At 35.3% G+C, this 21441-nt stretch overlaps 1 protein-coding gene across 1 annotated transcript in view; it reads right to left on the bottom strand.

Annotated features, from left to right (window-relative positions):
- Positions 1-21441, bottom strand: part of ugt8 (UDP glycosyltransferase 8) — a 170511-nt gene that overhangs the window by 40537 nt on the left and 108533 nt on the right. The gene's annotated exons all lie outside the window — the stretch shown is intronic.

Consider the following 21441-nt stretch of genomic DNA (forward strand, 5'->3'; position numbering starts at 1 on the left):
ACTTTTATTTAATGTTTACAATACAAATCTAATTAGATCCACTTATTTGGTAAACAAAGCAAGTCTCTCATATATACCAAAAGACAAAAATATTACTTTACAAATTGTATTGTAAATAAATCAAATTAACATTTTTTTATGTGTTAATAATGTTACTGAATTTAATTTAAAAACTGAATGAATACAAGTTTACACATTTACACTAGTCTATTTAATAGACTCAATGATGGGCTAAAAATCTGCGGATTTATTGCGCACGCAGTTTCTGTGTGGGCCTAGTAATAGCCTAAGTAATCATCCGAATTTTTATACCAAGTATTACAGGTAATGTTTAAATGCAGTGCTGACTTTACTTTTAAAAGTAATATAATATAATATAATATATCTTCAATGACTTTAACTAAATGTGTTATTTTTAAGGAAGGTATTGTGAAAGTATGTGTTATGTTGTTATTTTTTTATAAATTAAGATTTAATATTGGTTTAAGATTCTAATATATTACTTTTAAAAGTACTTCACCCACCACTTGTTAAATAATCAACACATGAAGTAGACAACTAATATAGTGTGCTACAGAATTTTTCAAAACGCATAGAGAAATGTGCTATTTTCAATAGACTAAAATTCTCCAGGAAAAAAAAAATCAGTTCTCAAATGAAGATGAACAAAGGACAATATAAGCCCTTGTATTTATTTGCATGCATGTGTATGAGAGAGAGAGAGAGAGAGACGGAGGGAGGGAGAGAGAGAGAGAGAGAGAGAGAGAGAGAGAGAGAGAGAGAGAGAGAGAGAGAGAGAGAGGAGGGAGGGAGAGAGAACATGAGGATTGTGTTTTAAATCATTGATGATTCTCTTCAGATGTTACAGATCATGTTTCGGTGCAGTGCTTCTGTGAGTGTTATACAGGTTGAAACCCTTGCATGTATGCATACATACATGCATATATACATAAATACATACACGCATATGTACAATTGAAGTCAGATTTATTAGTCCCTCTTTGATTTTTTTTTCTTCTTTTTTAAATATTTCCCAAATGATGTTTAACAGAGCAAGGATATTTTCACAGTATGTCTGATAATACTTTTTTCTTCTTGAGAAATTCTTATTTGTTTTATTTTATTATGTTTTATTTTATTTATATATTTTTGTTTGATAGTCTAAAGACCAAACCACTGTTATACAATAACATGCCTAATTACCCTAACCTGCTTAGTTCACCTAATTAACCTAGTTAAGCCTTTAAATGTAATATTAAGCTGTATAGAAGTGTCTTGAAAAATATATAGTAAAATATTATTTACTGTTATTTTGGCAAAGATTAAATAAATCAGTTATTATAGATGAGTTATTAAAACTATTATGTTTACAAAATTTGTTTAAAAAAACCTTTCTGATAAACAGAAATTGGGGGAAAAAATAAACAAGGGGGCTAATAATTCTGACTTTGTATACATATAATACATACATAAATAAAATAAAAAACACAGACCACATCTACACTATAAATGTTAATGAATCCCCAAATTATTGTTTTACATGTGCTCCTGAAATTTCCAGGATTAAAAATTACTAAGAAAAATAAAAGCTGCAATGTGAATGTGAATGTGAATGTGGTCAGGTACTTAAAACATTCAGTTGACTGTTGGTAGACACCAGTTAACAAATATGGTTATGCAAGCAATAAGTTGGCAAAGATCTTAACTGCCCACTTCCTAAATCTCGATTCAAACCAGAGCCAATGATTTTCTTAGCTGACTGAGCATATAATGGACTGTATGGCCGACTCATACGGTTATGACAGTTGTGGATTAGGTGAGAACACATACGATGATGATCTTCCAACCGTGTCAGGGAGTTCAGCACTTGTTGTGCCTTTTTATTAAGATAATGTTACCTTGCCATCTGAGCTTCTGAGAAATGACGATTCCTAGAAAGGTAAAGGACTCAGCTGTGTGGCAGTCGATACTAATTATGGGTTTAATGCCTCTGTAGGCATCGCTTAGATATTTCCATTTGTTATCTCAAGACAAGGGCTGCAGAATCTTTTAAATTATAGGAATAGTTATGATCAATAATACTATGATTATATATTAATAAACTAAATAACAAGTGCTCAGCATAAATGTGTACACCCCTGACAGATCTCTCTGCTACAGTAAATTAATATATTTTTTACAGTGCTTTACAATAATGTATTTGTACAAATTAGATTAGTCGGTATGAATGGCAAAAAAATGCAACTAATCCAAAAAAAAAACAAGATTACAGTCTAAAAATGTGCAAATTAATATATTGGGGAGATATTTTTAATTACAGGGCAAATGTGTTGCAATAACTCATTTGAATTGAAATGTAGTATCTTTCTATTGCTAAAGATGTTTGGTGACCATTTTAATGGACAGAACTATTCAACAAAACATTTTTGTTTAAATACACCAAAAAATTATTGTCTGAGAAATGGATAAAAATAAAAAATTAAAATGAGGTGCTGGCACCGCTAATGATTTAGCTACAAATTCATATTTATCAGTCAAACCGCTGTAAACACACACACACACACACACACTGTTACGACTGGGGGGAGTGACACTCACAACAGAAGGTAAGATCCAATATGCAGGTTTATTCAATGTCAGGCAAGCAGTCGTCATCAGGTGCAAACGGGTATTTATAGACAGTCCAGAATCATTAACGATAAACGGGCAAAAGGTCGAAAGGCAGGCGGCTAAACTAGAGAACAAGGGTGACAAGGCTAAGGTCTAACACGAAGAAAACAAGACAGGGAAACGCGTTGTAATGTCACAAAGATGCAAACAAGACTCGGCAAACTGGAAGCGTGAATGAGTGGCTTATAGATGGAGTGATATCAGTCTGTGACAAGGTTCAGCTGGTGATTGCAATCAGGATAGATGAATGAACAGGCGTGCGTGTTTGGGAGCAGTGCATGTATGAAAATGTAGTCCTGGGAAATGCGGAAATGTAGTTTTGAGTTCGTGTGAGAACCAGCGATCTCTGGAAAGCGATCACTGGTTGTGTGACACACACACACACACACACACTTCCACAATCAAGGCTCACACAGGTTGCATCCACCATCTTGTGCTTCATTCTTCTATCAATCCGAGCATCGAGCATAATAAACATCGGTCCCGCTTACACGCGCTTCTCTTTACAGGCGTCTACAAACTGTTGTTGACACACGCACATACACGCAGACACAAAGGCGATCTCTCTTAAAGGAGCCGCACCCCATTTTCAATCGTTACAGACACTTGTCAGATGTTATTTTTGAGAGCTGGCATGAGGTTTACACTGTACTCTTAACACAGCACAAAAGCGCGTGCTTGTACGGGCTAGACGTAGAGCCGATCCACAAATCACAGCACATTATGACACATGACCAATCAAAGTCACTTGAGGGCTGGCCTTTTAGAGGACGCCTTTCAGTCGTTTTCATGTTAGCTGTATAGCTGTGTTTAATCAAAGTGAGATTTATAAAAAAAAATAATAACGTGATTTCCTTCAAAGGAAACATGAGCACACATTGTTTTGCATCTTATCATCAATCAAGCCTTAAAATGACATTCTTGACCACCCCTTTAAATAACCACTCTTTACAACCAAGGTGTGCAGAAGAGCACCTCTCAATGTACAACACATATATCCTTGAGGCAGATGGGCTACAGCAGCAGAAGACCACACACGGTGCCACTCCTGTCAGCTAAGAACAGGAAACTGAGGCTACAATTCACACAGGCTCATCAAAATTTGACAATAAATATTGGAAAAATGTTGCCTGGTCTGATGAGTCCAACGCAATCTCATGGCAATTTGTAACTTTTTGATTTAGTGGCTAATTCGTACAATCTAATTCATACAATTTAGTACGATTTGCTCATCACCCAATGACCGTTGGGGTCAGGGTTCGATGCCACACCTCCTATTTTTTTCGTACGACTGAACTCTTACCACTAAACTGACAAAACGTAAAATACTTACGTTTCCTCGTGAGATCAGGCTGGATAAGTCTCGATTTCTGTTGCAACATTCAGATGTTAGGATCAGAATTTGGCATCAATAACATAAAAGCATGGATCTGTCCTGCCTTGTATCAATGGTTTAGGCTGGTAGTGGTGGTGTAATGGTGTGGGGGATATTTTCTTGGCCCGTTACCAATAAAGCATCAGGTCAATGCCATAGCCTACCTGAATTTTGTTGCTGATCATGCCCTTCCCTTTATGACCACAGTGTACCTATCTTCTGATGGCTATGGCTATGTCATAGAGTGCAAATCATCTCAGACTGATTTCTTAAACATGACAATAAGTTCACTGTACTCAAATGGCCTCCACATTCACTATAACTCAATCCAATAGAGCACCTTTGGGGTGTGGTGGAACAGGAGATTCGCATCATAAATCTGCAGCTGATAAATCTGCAGCAACTGTGTGATGCTATCATGTCAATATGGAGCAAAATTTTAAAGGGATATTTCTAGTACCTTGTTCAATCTATGCCACAAATAAATAAGGCAGTTCTGAAGGCAAAAGGGGGATCTAACCTGGTACTATAAAACTGTACCTAATAAAGGGGCCAGAGATTCTATATGCTTTATTTTTATTCATTCATACATTCATTTTCTTTTTGGCTTAGTCCCTTTACTAATCTGGGGTCGCCACAGGGGAATGAACCGCCAACCTATCCAGCACGTTTTTTTACACAGATGTCCTTCCAGCCGCAACTCATCTCTGGGAAACATCCATGCACACACACTGGCTGCGTCCGAAACCGCATACTTCCATACTATATAGGACGCTAAAATCAGTATGCGAGCCGAGTAGTATGTCCGAATTCGAAGAATTCGAAAATCAGTATGCGAGAAGTACCCGGATGACTTATTACTTCCGGCGAGATTCTGGAGTGCGCATCGCATGCATGCTGCGCTATCCCATGATGCCCCGCGAGCGAATTCATGAATAGGAGTAAAGCAACGTAATTGACGCAGGTAGGTCACGTGACAATGAAAAAATGGCGGATGTAGTATGTCCGAATTCCATTCATACTTTTCACTTTCATACTGTATAAAACGTACTTTTCTAACGGCCGAGTAGTATGTTTAAATTCAAATGCAGTACCTACTGAGTAGTAGGCGGTTTCGGACGTAGCCACTCATTCACACACACACTCATACACTACAGACAATTTAGCCTACCCAATTCACCTGTTCTGCATGTCTTTGTGGAAACCAGAGCACCCGGAGGAAACCCACGTGAATGCAGGGAGAAACTGCAAACTCCACACAGAAATGCAGAGGTTCGAACCAGCGACCTTCTTACTGTGAGGTGACAGCACTACCTACTGCACCACTGCGTTGCCTATTTGTTTTATATCTTAAAATAATATTAATACAAAAATTAATAAATCTACATTAAACACACCAAAAGACATTATTTATTTTAATTAAATGAACCAAAAATCTTGGTCGTATGAATGGATGAATAAATGGATGAATGAGTGAATGAATGAATTAATTAAATGTATGAATGAAAATTCCTTTTTCATTTTGCTAATTCACTTTTTAAAGTGGAGTGAAGTTCCCTGACCTGTAAAATAAATACAGACAGATGTTTTTTAACATAATAGAGGGTGGAGTATTTGATAGGTTAGATAAGATTTATAATATCAAAAGAGTGTTACTTTCTATTCATCTTGATGTCTGTTGTGATGTTATGAAAGACAAAATTTCTTAAAAAAAAAAAAAGTTTGAAAGGACTCAGAATTGCCAACTGGTTCATGCTAATCTTAAATCTTAAGCTTTTGGTTCAGGAATTCATTTAATTACCTTGCATGTCATCCCTGTTTATATAGCCTACTTACAGTATTTACATAGTTCATTTTAAGATTAGTAGGACGAATGAGTTATAAACATGCAGTTGGTATTCAACATTATGCAATATTTGATGTATTTTGGTCATGGATTTGGAGTAAATATAATGGCAAATAATAGCTTTGCAGTTAATAAAGTTTGATCAATTATACAAATGCACTCACATTCTCTTGGTTGCAATATAACCAATAAGAGCAGACATTTACAAATGGTTACATACAGTGTTGCTAAAGTTTTTGTTGATTTGTCTCACCGACATCTACAAAGCAAAGCATTATTACCTCTATTTGCCCATCCAACAATAATTCCAAGCAGATGAGTTTAGTGCAGGGGTCGGCAAACTCGGCCCTGGAGGGCCGGTGTCCTGCACAGTTTAGCTCCAACACTTATCAAACACACCTGAACAAGCTAATCAGTGTGTTCAAGATCACTAGAAATCTATAAGCAGGTGTGTTTAAATAGAGTTGGAGCTAAACTGTGCAGGACACCATCCCTCCAGGACTGAGTTTGCCCACCCCTGGTTTAGTGTGTACACTTACAACCATTCTTCTTGGATTTAACCAAACAAAAAAAATCCTCAAAGATGTTAAGCAAGTATTATTTCTTTAACAGTGAAAGAAACAGTATAGAAGACAAGAGGATAGTGATGTGGAAAAAGAGCATATATACAGTGTATTAAAAGAGAATGCATAAATACAATGTTATACATTTACAATAATATTTCACAAATATACTTTTAGTGCATTCGTGTCTTCAGTCGTAAGCATACAATTAAAAAAGTGACAGTGTTAACGAAACAGTTTCAAAGTCAAAAGTCATCCCATACAACTCAATATGTAAGTTTTAAGCAAATTTGAATTCATTACATGTTTCATTATGCTCACCACTTGTGTCATTGTTCAATTTATAGTATTTTTGAAGTCTTTCCTTTCTCAAGTTTTTTTCCTCAAGTCTTGTCTTGGAAGAAGGAAGAAGAAAGAAACCTCAGTCCTCAACCTTATATTCAAATATAAATTTTAGGGGTTAAAGTGATATTTAGACTTACTCCATTTTTTCTACCAGCTGTAGCCTTATCTTTGTGATTAAATTGCATTTTTATGTGTAATAAAATGATTTAATATCATATTATTCAGGCTGGTGCTATTAAAGACTTTGTGCACTACAAATGGAAATAATCCAATTTTTCTGCTAAACAAGACTAAGTCTGCAATTATTTGATTTAAAACTGTAAATTGCTAAATATCATTGCAATTTATAATAACATATTTTCAAAATATATATTGTATTCTTATGCAAAGACAAATTTACACCATCATAACTACAGTCTTCACTGTCACATAATCCCCCAGAAATCATTGTGACATGCTTTTTTAGTGTTCAATTGTGTATTATAATCAATGTTGATAACTAAAATAATTGATAAAATTGACTAAAATAATAAATATAAAATGTCCCATTTAAAAAAATAAACAAAATAAATTTTAAATTAAATTAAATTAAATTAAATTAAATTAAATTAAATTAAATTAAATTAAATTAAATTAAATTAAATTAAATTAAATTGGTTAAATTTAAAGTGGTAAAGTGGTTAGCAATGTCGCCTCACAGCAAGAACGTTGCTGGTTTGTGTCCTGGCTGGGCCAGTTGAAATTTCTGTGAGGAGTTTGCATGCTCTCCTAGTGTTGGCGTGAGTTTCCTGTGGGTGCTCTGATTTCCCTCACATTCCAAAGACATGTGCTATAGGTGAATTAAATAAGCTAAATTGGCCAAAGTGTATGTGTGCAAATGTAAGAGTGTGTCTATTCCGCTGTGACGACCCCAGATTGATAAAGGGACTAAGCCGAAAAGAAAATGAATGAATGAATGAATGAATGAATGAATGAATGAATAAAATTAAACAACATTCTGACTTACTAAACAGTGGTGTATTGTGCACATTTCTTTTTTATTACTATAAAGTCCATTCAGAAGCAGAAAGTTAAACCAAGACACAAATCTGTTGTCTAATAGTTAACATGATGAACTACACCTGTAGTGACTCAGCTGGGGCACCGGTCTGAACTTAGAGGTAACTGACTTCATACACAGAATTATTTATTGATCCCATTTACAAACAGAAAGAAGTGTAATGTAAATCATTAGCACAGACAAATATGACTCACAACCTTTACCAGCACTTATTCACTGTCTATCACTAAATCACACTTTAAAATGTACTTGCAGTCGTGTGTGTGTGTGTGTGTGTGTGGTTTGTCTGGTATCATATGAGACACTTGAGACTGATATCAATACTTAATCACCAACTGATACTGAAAGATAGAGGAAGGGAAACTCGCAGAGTACAGTGTAGGGTGGAAGACAAGCCTAAAATATGAGCATAATAATGTGTAGAAAACAATTTCAGAAAAAACTATTAAAAATGGTGTTAAAGTGAGGGGAAATTAAGCAGAAGTGAATAACTGAGAGAGAAAAACAGAGCAAAAGTGAGTGGTTTACACAATCTGCTTAATGATTCACAGCCACCATGGAGGATAACGTTTCGCTGTTATCATGCTTAGACACAGCCTTGGACAAAGTCTAGTTTGAGGTCCAGAGAATGTAAGGGAATGGTGCTTGAGTGAATTCGTCTGTGATGATATTTGGGTTTTGGTGTATTTACAGTATGTCAGAATTATGTTTTGACCTCTAGGGGTTAAGTTGTAACCAATTGGTTTGATTATTGTGATTGAAAATATGGATGAAATGAATCGATATTAAGAATCTGTCGAACCAGAGAGATATGGCAAAAGTAAAAGTATGTATTGGTTCATACAGGAATATTTTAATATTTAGGCTAAAATAATGAACAAAACACACCTTTTGTTGAATAACTAAATTCCTTTAAACAACAAAAGACAAAAGAACAACATGCCACATCAATATGTTTATTGCATTACTTTAATTGTATTTGTATTATGTTTGTATGTGTATTATGTATATATTAAGATGTTGTTTGTGATGAGTACTGGTTCGTAATATGACATTCACATCCACACATGCTTATGGTTGTGTTTTTTTCTGTTTACGAAGTTGTGTTGTGTTAGTACTTTAAAACATCGGTTTATGACAAAAATACTAAATGGCTGTAATTTATACAAAACATTTTACAGTTATTTTATGTTCCTATCGTATTTTTTAATGGTTAAATTCCAGGGCCTGAAAATTTTTAGGGCTTGGAACTACAACTGTTATGAGTTGTGGCGGCAACAAGAGATGAATACAAGTTACAGCTTTATTTGGTGAACAATCATTTAAACAAGGATCAATCAGAGATAGATGGGAGCATGCAGGAAATAAAAAGAGTGATCAATTTCACAGGCGAAAAGTTGAGGAAGGTGGCAAAGCTCACATTATTAGTATAACAAACACAGTCAAAAACACAGTAAGTCAAAAAAAAGGTTAATGCTTAGAACTGCCTGTGGAAACAAGACTCAGCAAAGATGGGGTGATCTGGAACTGGTGTGTGAGTGCAGAGCATGATGGGGTTTGTAGTTCGGGAGAATGACAGAGAGTCTTCCCCAGGACTTGCAAGAGCAATACTGCTGATGATCAAACCATCAATTCGTGAACTGTAAATTTACTTTTTTATTTAATGCGATTTAATCTGCTAGCACAGAGTTGCAAAATTATAATGTCTTGCTAAGTATTAATAATGCAGTTATACATTATAGTTTAAACAGCATGGAAAATTTTTTGCTTTAAAGTATTTATGTTTTTACACAAGGTGAAACTAAACAACTGAAAATAACCCCAGATAAATTAACATACACTGTGAAAAAAAACAAAAAGTTGACTTAACTTAAAATTTTACCTAACTTTAATCGAGTCAAGTGTAGTACTTGGGTTGAAAGTTGAGTCAACTCAAAAAATCTATGCAGCAATTTGCCTTAAATTTTGAGTTATAAATGATTAAATAACTTATTTTGTGTTTAACAGGAAAAAACAGGTTTGTGACCACAAGTACAGTCCTACTCTCAGTGCTGGTTTGTGATTGGAGCTGCATCCTCCACATTAAATAATGCCAGAGTAATTGGCGGTTTATTCCACTGTTATGACCCCTGATAAAGAAAGTGAGGTTTGTGACAACTGAAGAAAGTAAAAGATTACAAAATAATCCTTTTTTTTGGTTGAAATATCCATTTAGGTTGGTTAAGGCAACTGGTTTCCACAAAATTAAAAATAAAGTTATCTAGTTTGGTTTAAGAGTGTATGATGACTGTATTTGAATACAAAAAAAAATTGTTACACAGATTAATTTAGAAATTAAAAAATTTACAGACCACTTAAATTCACTTACTTTTTTTCTTTCTGATGCAATTGTTCAGAATAACAAATGTGTTTGGTTGTTTGTGGTTGAAAATGAGTTATTCTATGCTAAATATCACTTTATTATCTTTTTTGAAGTTGGTATCGGTTTGTCTAAAAACGAATGTACCTGTTAATGTCTGAAAACATGCCCCTTTTTAGAGCTTTAATGCTTTTTATGGCAGCATTTTCATTTGAAACAAATGTCATCAAAACTGTAGTTTACGAAATAAAACTGAATAAAGTGGTCTCTTGTTTGTTGTTGTTTTTTTCATAGCTGCATACTGTAGCATGTTTATGAATTCATATTTAAGTGCCAAACTTAGAGCTGGTAACTTTTCTCAGAGGTCAAATATGTATCATACATTAACATTCAACCATTAAATTTTTTTTTTTTTTCTGCTTCACTGTTTTTATCTGAATTATTTGAAAACAGTTCATTTAAATTAGCTTACTTATACTGTACTGTTAGATAAGGGCATATGTAATGTTCTAATGAATGCATTAAGCACTGTTTATACTACATAATTTGCATGCACACAATCTAAACAAAATGTACACTATTGTTAGATCATGTGATAATCTACTTAACATTTTGCAAGAATATGGTTGAGATTTGCTACATTTGACATACTGATTTCATAATTATTGTAACAATGCAGAAGTTAGATATATCCTGCTTTATATAAAGAGTGCCCTGATGATTTTGTTTGTAGTTGTCGACAAATAATCCCACAGCTGAGATTCGCTATACTGTACAGCATATACTGCTTTATGTGAATGTACTGTGTGCAGATTTAAAATCACAATAACTTTTATATTACCTGACAACAGCCTACCATTTCAGCTTTGTTTTACTCTGTCACCTTTCAAAATAATGTCATTGTTTGCCCACAAACAGACCCACTTACTTCCAGAGTTCTTTTTTCCGAAAGAGAAAAGAGAACACAGACAAAGACAAATGGCAAAATAAACCTACTATTCCTGTTTTCTTTACACATACCGCACTCTCACACACTCATAGACAACTTAACTGATGTCTTCTTAACAGTTTATTTTTAGAGTAAACATGAAGAAAAACGAATGCACACATCTCATGATCATCTGAGCTTCTTCACCTTGTCAATGTTTTTGGATAAACACCAAACCCGTGATTTCCGAAAGATGATTTCAGAGGATTATGACATTTTAATTGTATCAAGACAGACACTTTAAGTTCACCTTTTATGTTACTTGAGAATTAGCAGACTATATATGCAATTTCAGTTTGAAAGTACAAAAAAATCTGTTTAGAATCACTAACCATGTCATTTTACAGTCTATATGTTCTGTAGACAACGTTTTGTATGTTTGAATATGAATGCATGTGAATCTTTTATGCCTTATTACTGTTATTAGTTTTTAGCAGTGCATATAAGATATGTTGTTCATTTAACAATTTTATTGCAACACTTTACAGTAAGGATCCATTTGTTTAAATTTTACCAGGTGATATGAATAACAATGAAAAATGCTTAAAGGAATAATGTTAATATCAATATGTAAAATACAATAAAATGTCAAGTCAAACGTTGTATCTGCTGCTGTTTACTGGACCCGAGCTCACATTATCTAATGCAATAAATGAGCCTTTGTTTATTAAATGTACAGTTTACTGAAAAACAACATTTCTGTCATTGTTTCCTTATCCTCAACTTGTTCCAAACCAGTTTGAGTTTCTATCTTCTTTTAAACAGCAGCAGCTAATCACTTCTACAGTACTTTTGTTCCTAATCTGTAAAACATTCCTTACATTTTTATTCAGAAAAAAATGAGTCATTTTAACGTAAATTACATTAAACTGACTAAAATGGCTTGTGTAAATTAAAACAAAAAGTTAAAACATGTCTAAGTTTAATAAGCTTTAATTAACGTAAACGTGTGTTGTCATGAATTATTGTTAATTTAAGATTTTACAGATATCAATGGTTGCTGGTTTTCAGCATTCTTCACAATGTCTTGTTTTGTATTCAACTGAAAAAAGAATCATTTAAAACCACATGATGAAATCTCGACTATTCCCTTAACAATATTTGAGAAATATAAAACATACTTTTCATATAGTTAATCTTAGTTAATGAAATAATTATCCTAATGGAACCTTATAAGTGCTCCATTTACAACATTATCAAATCGTCTTTGTTTTGAAGCATTATTAAAAATATTCTGTAATTTCAGTTGTATTTAGGTAGATTGACACAATGTAAAAAATAAAAACAGTTTGTTTACTGAACTTAAAAAAAATCTTTGTTACCCTGCCTGCTTTTTTGTTCTCTTAACAAAATATTTCCTTTGGCTTAGTTCCTTCATTCATCAGAGGTTGCCACAGCGCAATGAACCGCCAACTTATCCAGCATATGTTTTTTTTTTAAGAGTGGATGCCCTTTCAGCTGCAACCCGGTACTGGAGCACCCGAAGGGTGGAGCACCTGAACTGGAGCACCCGAAGGAAACCCACCAAATATCAACAAAATAACCATCAATATATTTAAACCATAGAATGTTTTGTTTGCTTGTTTGTTTCTTACAAAATTAAAGTCTATTTATTTCCCATATAATGTCGCACAAACATCTTCCTTCACAGAATTCAAAAGAAAGCCTTTGGCTTATCTTATCTTAGCTTATTTTGAATACTTTTAGAGTGTTTTAAGAACATTCACATTGTATTTACAGTGGTGTGTTCATAACAGTGCCAAAGGCTTGGAGAGTTATTTGGTTCATTAGCTTAATTTTTAAAACATCTTGACGTTAATATGGCCTACAACTTGTTGAAAAAACTATTTTAAATTCTGTGGGCTATTGTACTCTACCACTGTACCATAAGGCTCCAATAATAAACAACACATAAATGTAAAACTACATGTACAAAAGCTTTTTTTAATCGTAGGTAATGTTAATGTACAGTACTAATCAATGCTTAATATACACTATTCAATATGCCTAATAAATCTTTTTTAAGCTGATTTCAAGTCACAATCAGTATATTAATTGAAGTAAATTAATAAAATTGAGTTATATTTTAAACTAATATTAACACAGTATCTGTATAAATATGTCTTGCTTTTTCTCATCTGGTTTTGATTTAACTTGGCTGAATCATTTGTTAACTCTGAACATACAACAATATTCATTCATTCATAATTCATGTTCTTGTTGGCTTAGTCCCTTTATTAATCCGGGGTCGCCACAGCGGAATGAACCGCCAACTTATCCAGCGCGTTTTTACGCAGCGGATGCCCTTCTAGCCGCAACCCATCTCTAGGAAACGTCCACACACTCATTCACACACACACTCATACACTACGGACAATTTAGCCTACCCAATTCACCCGGAGGAAACCCACGTAACGCAGGGAGAACATGCAAACACCACACGGAAACGCCAACTGAGCCGAGGCTCGACCTAGCGAACTTCTTGCTGTGAGCAACAGCACTACCTACTGTGCCACTGCGTTGCCCATACAACAATAAATTAACTTAATTGTTAATTTAATTTACTTATTATATAGTAAGCTATCTTATTTACAGCTTAGTTCAGTATCATGATAACACCATGCACCGTGATAAAAGCTTTAGCAATTAATCGCAACAAGAAAATGTCAGCCACCACAAGCCTAATTACAATAGTCCATCTGGGAAAAGACAATCACAACAACAACTTTCTTGAGGTATATGAGTTGGATAAAAAAAATCGATTTGCCTAAGTTAGAGGACATAAATACATTAAAAAAAAAAAAACTCAAAACAGCATTTACCAGTTTGTCCAACTTTGTCACTATCAATGTCAAAAATCCAGGTTATTGACACAAGGTTTATAAAAACTAGACAGAAATGTTCTATTTAAAACCTGAATCACCTGCTTTTTTGGGGCCAAACTCAACTACCCTTTTGTTTTTATTTAGCTTCAAAGACTTTGCAGCCATGCATGCTTTAACTTCCTGAAAGCATGATGAAGACCTTTGAGTGATTTTGGCTTCAACTCTTTTTACAGGCATACATGCAAGTCCATCAGACATGTTTAGCATAGCAGTGGAACGAGACTTTGTGTTTGTGAAAAATAGCCTCCAGTTGTAGCATGTAAAGTTAGAAAAGTGTTGAGTGAGTCTCCATTAAACCATTTGCTGATTTTACAAACTGATCTTAATGTGGTTGAATGTGGTTTCACATGTCTTCATGAATTATCAGTGAATTATCATGAATTATCAGTGTGGTTATCAGAGTCTGAGACATTTTGTTAATTCAATTTTCTTGCAAAATTAAACATTCTTCAGTAAGTACTTTTAGTTTTATTAAGTAAATTAAAAATCATGTACGTTTGCATTTTGACTCTAAGGAGCACTTTCTGCTTCTGCTGAAGTAATATTTGGTTAGGGTATCTGCACTTTTACTTAAGTGCCAATTTTTTGTACTCCGTTCACCACTGCGTGAAAATGGATGTGAAGTACAAGGACTTTGCATTAAATATTAAAAGTATTTTGAAATGTCAAACCTGTTACAGATCTGTATGCCATATTTTACATCCCAAAAACTGGATAATATTAAAAAAAAACTTTAAATAATGTGTCGTGTTAGTGTTATTAAATATTATACTATTTTTAAATATAAATGTTATTGCATAATCAATTTTTATTTCAGTAAAATTAAATATATTTTATGCAGGCTACTTACTGTAAGTGTTGAGGATAAAAAGTACTTTTCTATGAATGTTTTTAATAAGCATTTCATACAAAAACAATACTTGACTTCTGACAATTAATAAATAGCAATGCAAAACAAGTGAACATAAAAAAAAGTATAGCCTATAAGCTTTTCCCATTGATGGGTTGCAGCTGGAAGGGCATCCGCTGCATTAAATGTGCTGGATAAATTGGCGGTTTAATCCGCTGTGGCGACTAAGCTGAAAAGAAAATGAATGAATGAATAGCCTATAAACTGTAAATGAGGGAAATATTGAAAACGTGAATATGCTGTATATTTAAAGTAAATGCTGTGAAGGCAAAGAAGATGGGTGGACAATAATTTGCTTTTTACAATGTTTAATTCTTAAAGCAGGGGTCACCAATCTCGGTTCTGGAGGGCCGGTGTCCCTGCAGGGTTTAGCTCCAACTTGCCTCAACACACCTGCCTGGATGTTTCAAGTATACCTAGTAAGACCTTGATTAGCTTGTTCAGGTGTGTTTGATTAGGGTTGGAGCTAAAATCTGCAGGACACCGGCCCTCCAGGAACAAGTTTGGTGACCACTGTCTTAAACAAAACCTACCCCATTCGTACAAACCTAGACATGTTCGCATTGTAAACTGTACACAGTGTGTCCAAACAGCTTTTACAGCAGTTTAATTCACAAACAACTGGCAGTTATGATCTTAATACAGTATGATTTTCATGTAATAAGTTCTAAAATGTATGCCTTATTAAAATACCTTTATAATATAAATAAAGACCTTAAAACAGCAGTTACCAGTTTGTCCAACTTTAAGTCACTATCAGTGACAAAAGCCCAGGTTATTAACCCTAGGTTAAGTTGAACATTAATAAATTTAATCACCCAAGCTGAGGTCACTGAGGTAGTTTGCAAGCTCCGCAGTGGCAAAGCAGCGGGATGTTGTGGGGCTGTCGTGGCTGATACGTCTCTACAACATCGCATGGAGGTGGGGGACAGTACCTCTGGACTGGGCAACTGGTGTGGTGGTTCCCATTTTTAAGAAGGGTGACCGGAGGGTGTGCTCCAACTATTGGGGGATCACACTCCTCAGCCTCCCTAGGAGAGTCTATGCCATTGTACTGAAAAGGAGGATCCGGCCAATGGTTAAACCTAGCATCCAGGAGGAACAATGCGGTTTTCGTCCAGGCCTCGGTACACTGGACCAGCTCTATACCCTCACCAGGGTGCTCAAGGTTTCATGGGAGTATGCCTAACCAGTCTACATGTGTTTTGTGGACTTGGAGAAGGCATTTTACTGTCCCTCGTGGCATTCTGTGGAGGGTGCTTGGAGAGTATGGGGTCAGAAGCATTGTTAAGGGCCGTCTCATCCCTGTATGAACAAAGTAGGAATCTGGTTCGCATTGAACTGAGTAAATTTCACTCAGAGGATTTTGCTCTGTGACCACATTCCGTATTAACTCGTATTGTGTATTGTTAAGATATTTATTTTAACAGGGGAGAGATTTTTATTGTTAATGTTTGAAAATTATTAAAATGGAATGAACAGAGCTGGTATGCCTGTCATTTATAAAGTTTAATTCTAGTTAAAAAAATTCTAGACCAATAAAAATTAGCCATTTTAATCTAGCAGGTTATGAGTTGTTTATTTAAATTAAAATTATTTAACTTTAATTTAAATTTAAAAAATATATTTTATTTTATTTTAAAGGCAGAAATTTTGTCTGCAGGTTTAACTGCCCACTTGAGTTTGATTTAACATAACATGAAGCCCAGACAACCGAGGGTATCTGAATGTTTTAAAATTGCATTTGGAAAGTGGAAGACTTGAATGTCCTTCCATTAGTTACAGCTCCTACATTAATAATGACACAACTGAGGGTCTGTTTTCACTGAGCTCAGACATGTGAAAAAGTACATTACTTGAACAGTATCAGATATATTTTTAAAGCTTTTTGTTGATGAATATAAATCAAGGTTATGACGCTTTTTGTAGTTTATTACTGTAATACTGTAATTTGAACACTGCACTGCACTACTTATACTAAACCAGCAGAGGGAGACATATCTATGAATAAGATTTTATAATCCAGTTCAATTAAACAAAAGCATTTCTACAAGAAGCCAAAAGTATCCATAATATGATATAATATAAATAATAAAATTATTTAAACAACTTAAGCTAGAGAGAAGGGCTGTTAAAGTAAAATAAAATTAAAAGAATTCTTTAAAAAAAATCAATTTGAAATAAAATTAATCAATTTAAAAAGAAAAAAAATATTGCTATTTGACAAGGACCCTTTTTGTTTAGTAAAATAACAATAAATATATAAATAACAATAAAATACATACTGAAGAAATGTAAAAATTAGAAAAGTAACAGCAAGAAAACGTTATTCAAATAGAAATTAAAATTGGAACGGAAAACACATAAGAACTACAATAGTTATGATAATAAAATAGCATTTGGGAGAATCTTTTGTAAGAATAAATTACTTATCAGCAGCCATTATTTAATTGGCTCCAGAGGTCATTATAATATTATGAACAAATATATATTTAACCCTGTAAGACCTAATATAGAAAAAAATGTTTTGATCTCTCATATTTACGAGGTGTCTGATGTAGGAATTAAAGATTTTAGTTAAAGAAATAGTTGCAAGTTTATTAAAAATGAAAAAGCTGAAAAATCACATGTGAATAAGTATTCACAGCCTTTGCTCAATATTTTGTTGATGCAATGTTGCCTGCAATTACAGCCTCAAGTCTTTTTAAATTTGATGTCATAAGCTTGGCACACCTGTCTTTAGGAATTTTTGCCCATTCCTCTTTGCAGGACCTCTCAAGCTCTATCAGGTGGGAAGTGACGGTGTACAGCCATTTTCAGATGTCTCCAGAGATGTTCAAAAGGATTTAGATCTGGGCTCTTGCTGGGCCACTCAAGGACATTCACAGACTTGTTGTAAAGCCACTCCATTGATATTTTGGCGGTGTGCTTTGGGTCATTGTCGTGCTGGAAGTTGAACCGTTGCCTCAGTCTGAGGTTAAGAGCACTCTGAAGCGGGTTTTCATACAGGATGGCTCTGCTGCATTCATCTTTCCCTCTGTCCCGACTAGTCTTCTAGTTCCTCCTGCTGAAAACTATCCCCACAGCATGATGCTGCCACCACCATGCTTCACTGTAGGGATGGTATTAGCCTGGTGATGAGCGGTGCCTGGTTTTGTCCAAAAGTAACGCTTGGCATTCACTCCAAAGCAGAGGCGGACTGGCCATAGGGAGCACCGGGACATTTCCTGGTGGCCTGATGGTTACTCTGGCCTGCCACCGTGTGTCTGGCATGCCAACCCCCACCCCCTCCCCCGCTCTTCATTTTCTGGATCGCATTGGATGTGGCCTGACTAACTATAACTTTGGCCTAGTTAAAAATGTTTCCCCAGTACGCCCCTGCTCCAAAAAGTTCAATTTTAGTCTCATCAGACCAGAGAATTTTGTTTCTTATGGTCTGGGTGTCCTTCAGATGCCTTTTGGCAAATTCCAGGCAGGGAGTGGCTTATGTCTGGCCACTCTACCATACAGGACTGATTGGTGGATTGCTGCACTGATGGTTGCTTCTGTTCTCTACAGATGAAGGTTGGAGCTCAGACAGAGTGACCAGTGGGTTATTGATCACCCTTTCTGACTTATGCCCTTCTCCCCTGATCACTCAGCTTAGATGGCCGGCCAGCTTTAGGAAGAGTCCTGGTGTTTCCAAACATCTTCCACTAACAGCTGATAGAGGCCACTGTGCTCATTGGACCTTTCAGAGTAGCAGAACGTTTTTTGTAATTTTCCACAGCCTTGTGCCTCGAGACAATCCTGTCTCTGATGTCTACAGACAATTCCTTTGTCATCATGCTTGATTTGTGCTTTGACATACACTTGCAACCCTGCGGGTCCTACGCCACCAAGCCTCTCCTAGCTGGGATCGAACCGGTGACCTTCTGCATGGGAGTTAGTTGCTCTAACAATGAGACTAAAGACCATGGCCTCTAGCGTCTGTCGCTAGAGCACCTTTAGAGGTCAAAGGAGTGAGGTTTACCTGCACAGCACTTTACTAGCTGGCCTCCCTTACACTCACCCCCTAAACCTCACTCCCATCCAGGTCAAGGCACCAATGTAAACCCCGCCGGTCCTACGCCACCCAAGCCGCTCCGAGCTGGGATTGAACAGGAGACATTCCGCATGGGAGCCTGTTGCTCTAACAAGGAGGCTAAAGACCATTGCCTCTAGCATCTTCCGCTAGAGCACCTTTAGAGTTCAAAGGAGTGAGGTTTTCCTGTACAGCACTTCACTAGCTGGCCTCCGTTACACACTGTCAACCCTGAAACCTTATAGAGACAGGTGTAGGCCTTTCCAAATCATGTCCAATCAACTAAATTTACCACAGGTGAACTCAAATTAAGCTGCCGAAACATCTCAAGAATGATCACTGGAAACAGAATGTACCTGAGCTCAATTTAGAGCTTCACGGCAAAGACAATGAATACTCATGTACATGGGATTTTTCAAGTTTTTTATTTTTAATAAATTTGCAACAATTTCAAAAAATAATTTTCACATTGACATTATGAGGTATTGTGTGGTGTAGAGTTTTGAGGAAATAAATGAGATTAATCCCTTTTGGAATAAGGCTTTAACATAAAAAATGTGAAAAAATTGAAGTGATATGAATATTTTTGATGCACTGTATCATAAGTAATAATCACACAACAATCACATTTTTTTATGAATAAGCGTTTTTTAATAAAAAATATTTGGTCAGATTCATGGTGGATTGAATGTGTTTACTTCCAGAGATAGTCTCTAAGACAGTTCAGACAGTTCATCTCTCTCCTAAATGAATTTGGCCACGGTCTGAGTTTCCAGAGTTTGTCCTTCTTTTCCGTCTCTGGCACGGTCAAGTAGTTTATAAAGTCTAATGAGTCAACAGAGATTATAATCTGTTGCGGGACATCACATCAGAAACAGGGGTGTACAGTATGTCTGTCTCTCAATACATAAGGAGTCAATTGCATTAGGCCCATCTATGGATACATGCCAAGCATCTTCTCCATTTCCTTAGTGTTAACAGATGCATTTTTTGCAATCTGTATACTCATTCGTGTTTCTTGTCAGAGCCTCAATCATGTCTTCTGTCACAAACTTTTGGAAGAACTCTATTGGGGTGAGGAGGGAGGTGGCATCATTGGTGATTTCTGCAACAGAAAGATCAGTATTGGGACTGATAAACTTCTTTTTCAATCAGCGAAACAAGTCATGGGGCACGTTGTGTTTATTTGGTTGAGACTTGATGTCTACATCATCAATGGGTGATGGGTGTCTTTGTCCATTTCACCCGCACCTTCATTCTCTGAGTCACTTGCATCTCAAAATCGTAATTACATCTTGCACACTAAATAGATGGCCTTTCTGCACTGATGGCATTCTGAAACTAAAAGAAGTTTTGCAAAAATGTATCAATATGTAAATAACACATATAGCACTTTTGTTGTAGCAGATGTAAATTTTGCAAACAATTTCAATGCCATTTCTATGAAAATGCTAATCAAAATTCCACTACTGTCCAATAGATTCAATACAATAAAATTACAATACTGTCTGAATGGCTTATTATAGTCACTTATAATACTAAAAGGAACACATGCATCTATCTCTCCAGCGCACTAACAGGTTCACATTCAAGACTACTCACACCTTTTCCTGAACAATGCAACAGGCTACCACTCTGACCCAATGTTTTAGAATTACAACATAGACATAATAAGCTCTACATCATATTTGATTAATGTTTTCTAGAATAACTAAATTGGTGTTCTAAATGTGTTCTAGACATTGTAATAAACACACAAAATATATTTGTGAAGTTTCACAAAATAATTTCGAGAAGAAAGCGTAATATGATTGACTACCATATTAATAAATAAACTAGGGGTAAATAAACTCATTGACCAGACGGGAACCTTGGGCTCATCTATCTCCGAGCTCAGGGTTCTCTTCTGGAACAGCATGCCAAACCTGCTATTATAGTCGAGCATTATCTAAGTGTTAAATCTTGAATTTTACTTACTTAAATCTTGACAAATCCAGGTGTGCAAAAAAAAAAAAAAAGAGATCAACTCAATGTGAAGATTGCAGGTAGAGTAAGTTCATAGTTGGATGACCAGACCTATAAACACTTTTTTTTTCTATCCAACAGCATCATGTGAACACACAGTAGGACCCAATGATCATATAAATGTGGTTTTAAGAAAAAAAAAATGTTTTCAGAATTGTTAAAAGGGATGGTGTAATTCTGCAACAGTGGGCCAAGGTGAAAAGAACCAAAAAAAACAGCACTTGTTTGCTCTTTGCACATAAGTGAATTTGCAAAGATCAATGACAATGCCAAAAAAATATGTATCAATAACATAAAGTTGAAACTAGAAGTTTACATACACTGTTTTAAAAGGCACATAACCATTTAAAAA

This window comes from Danio rerio, chromosome 1 (assembly GCF_052040795.2).
Source record: "Danio rerio strain M-AB ecotype USA chromosome 1, GRCz13ab, whole genome shotgun sequence".
NCBI classification, from domain to species: Eukaryota; Metazoa; Chordata; class Actinopteri; order Cypriniformes; family Danionidae; genus Danio; species Danio rerio.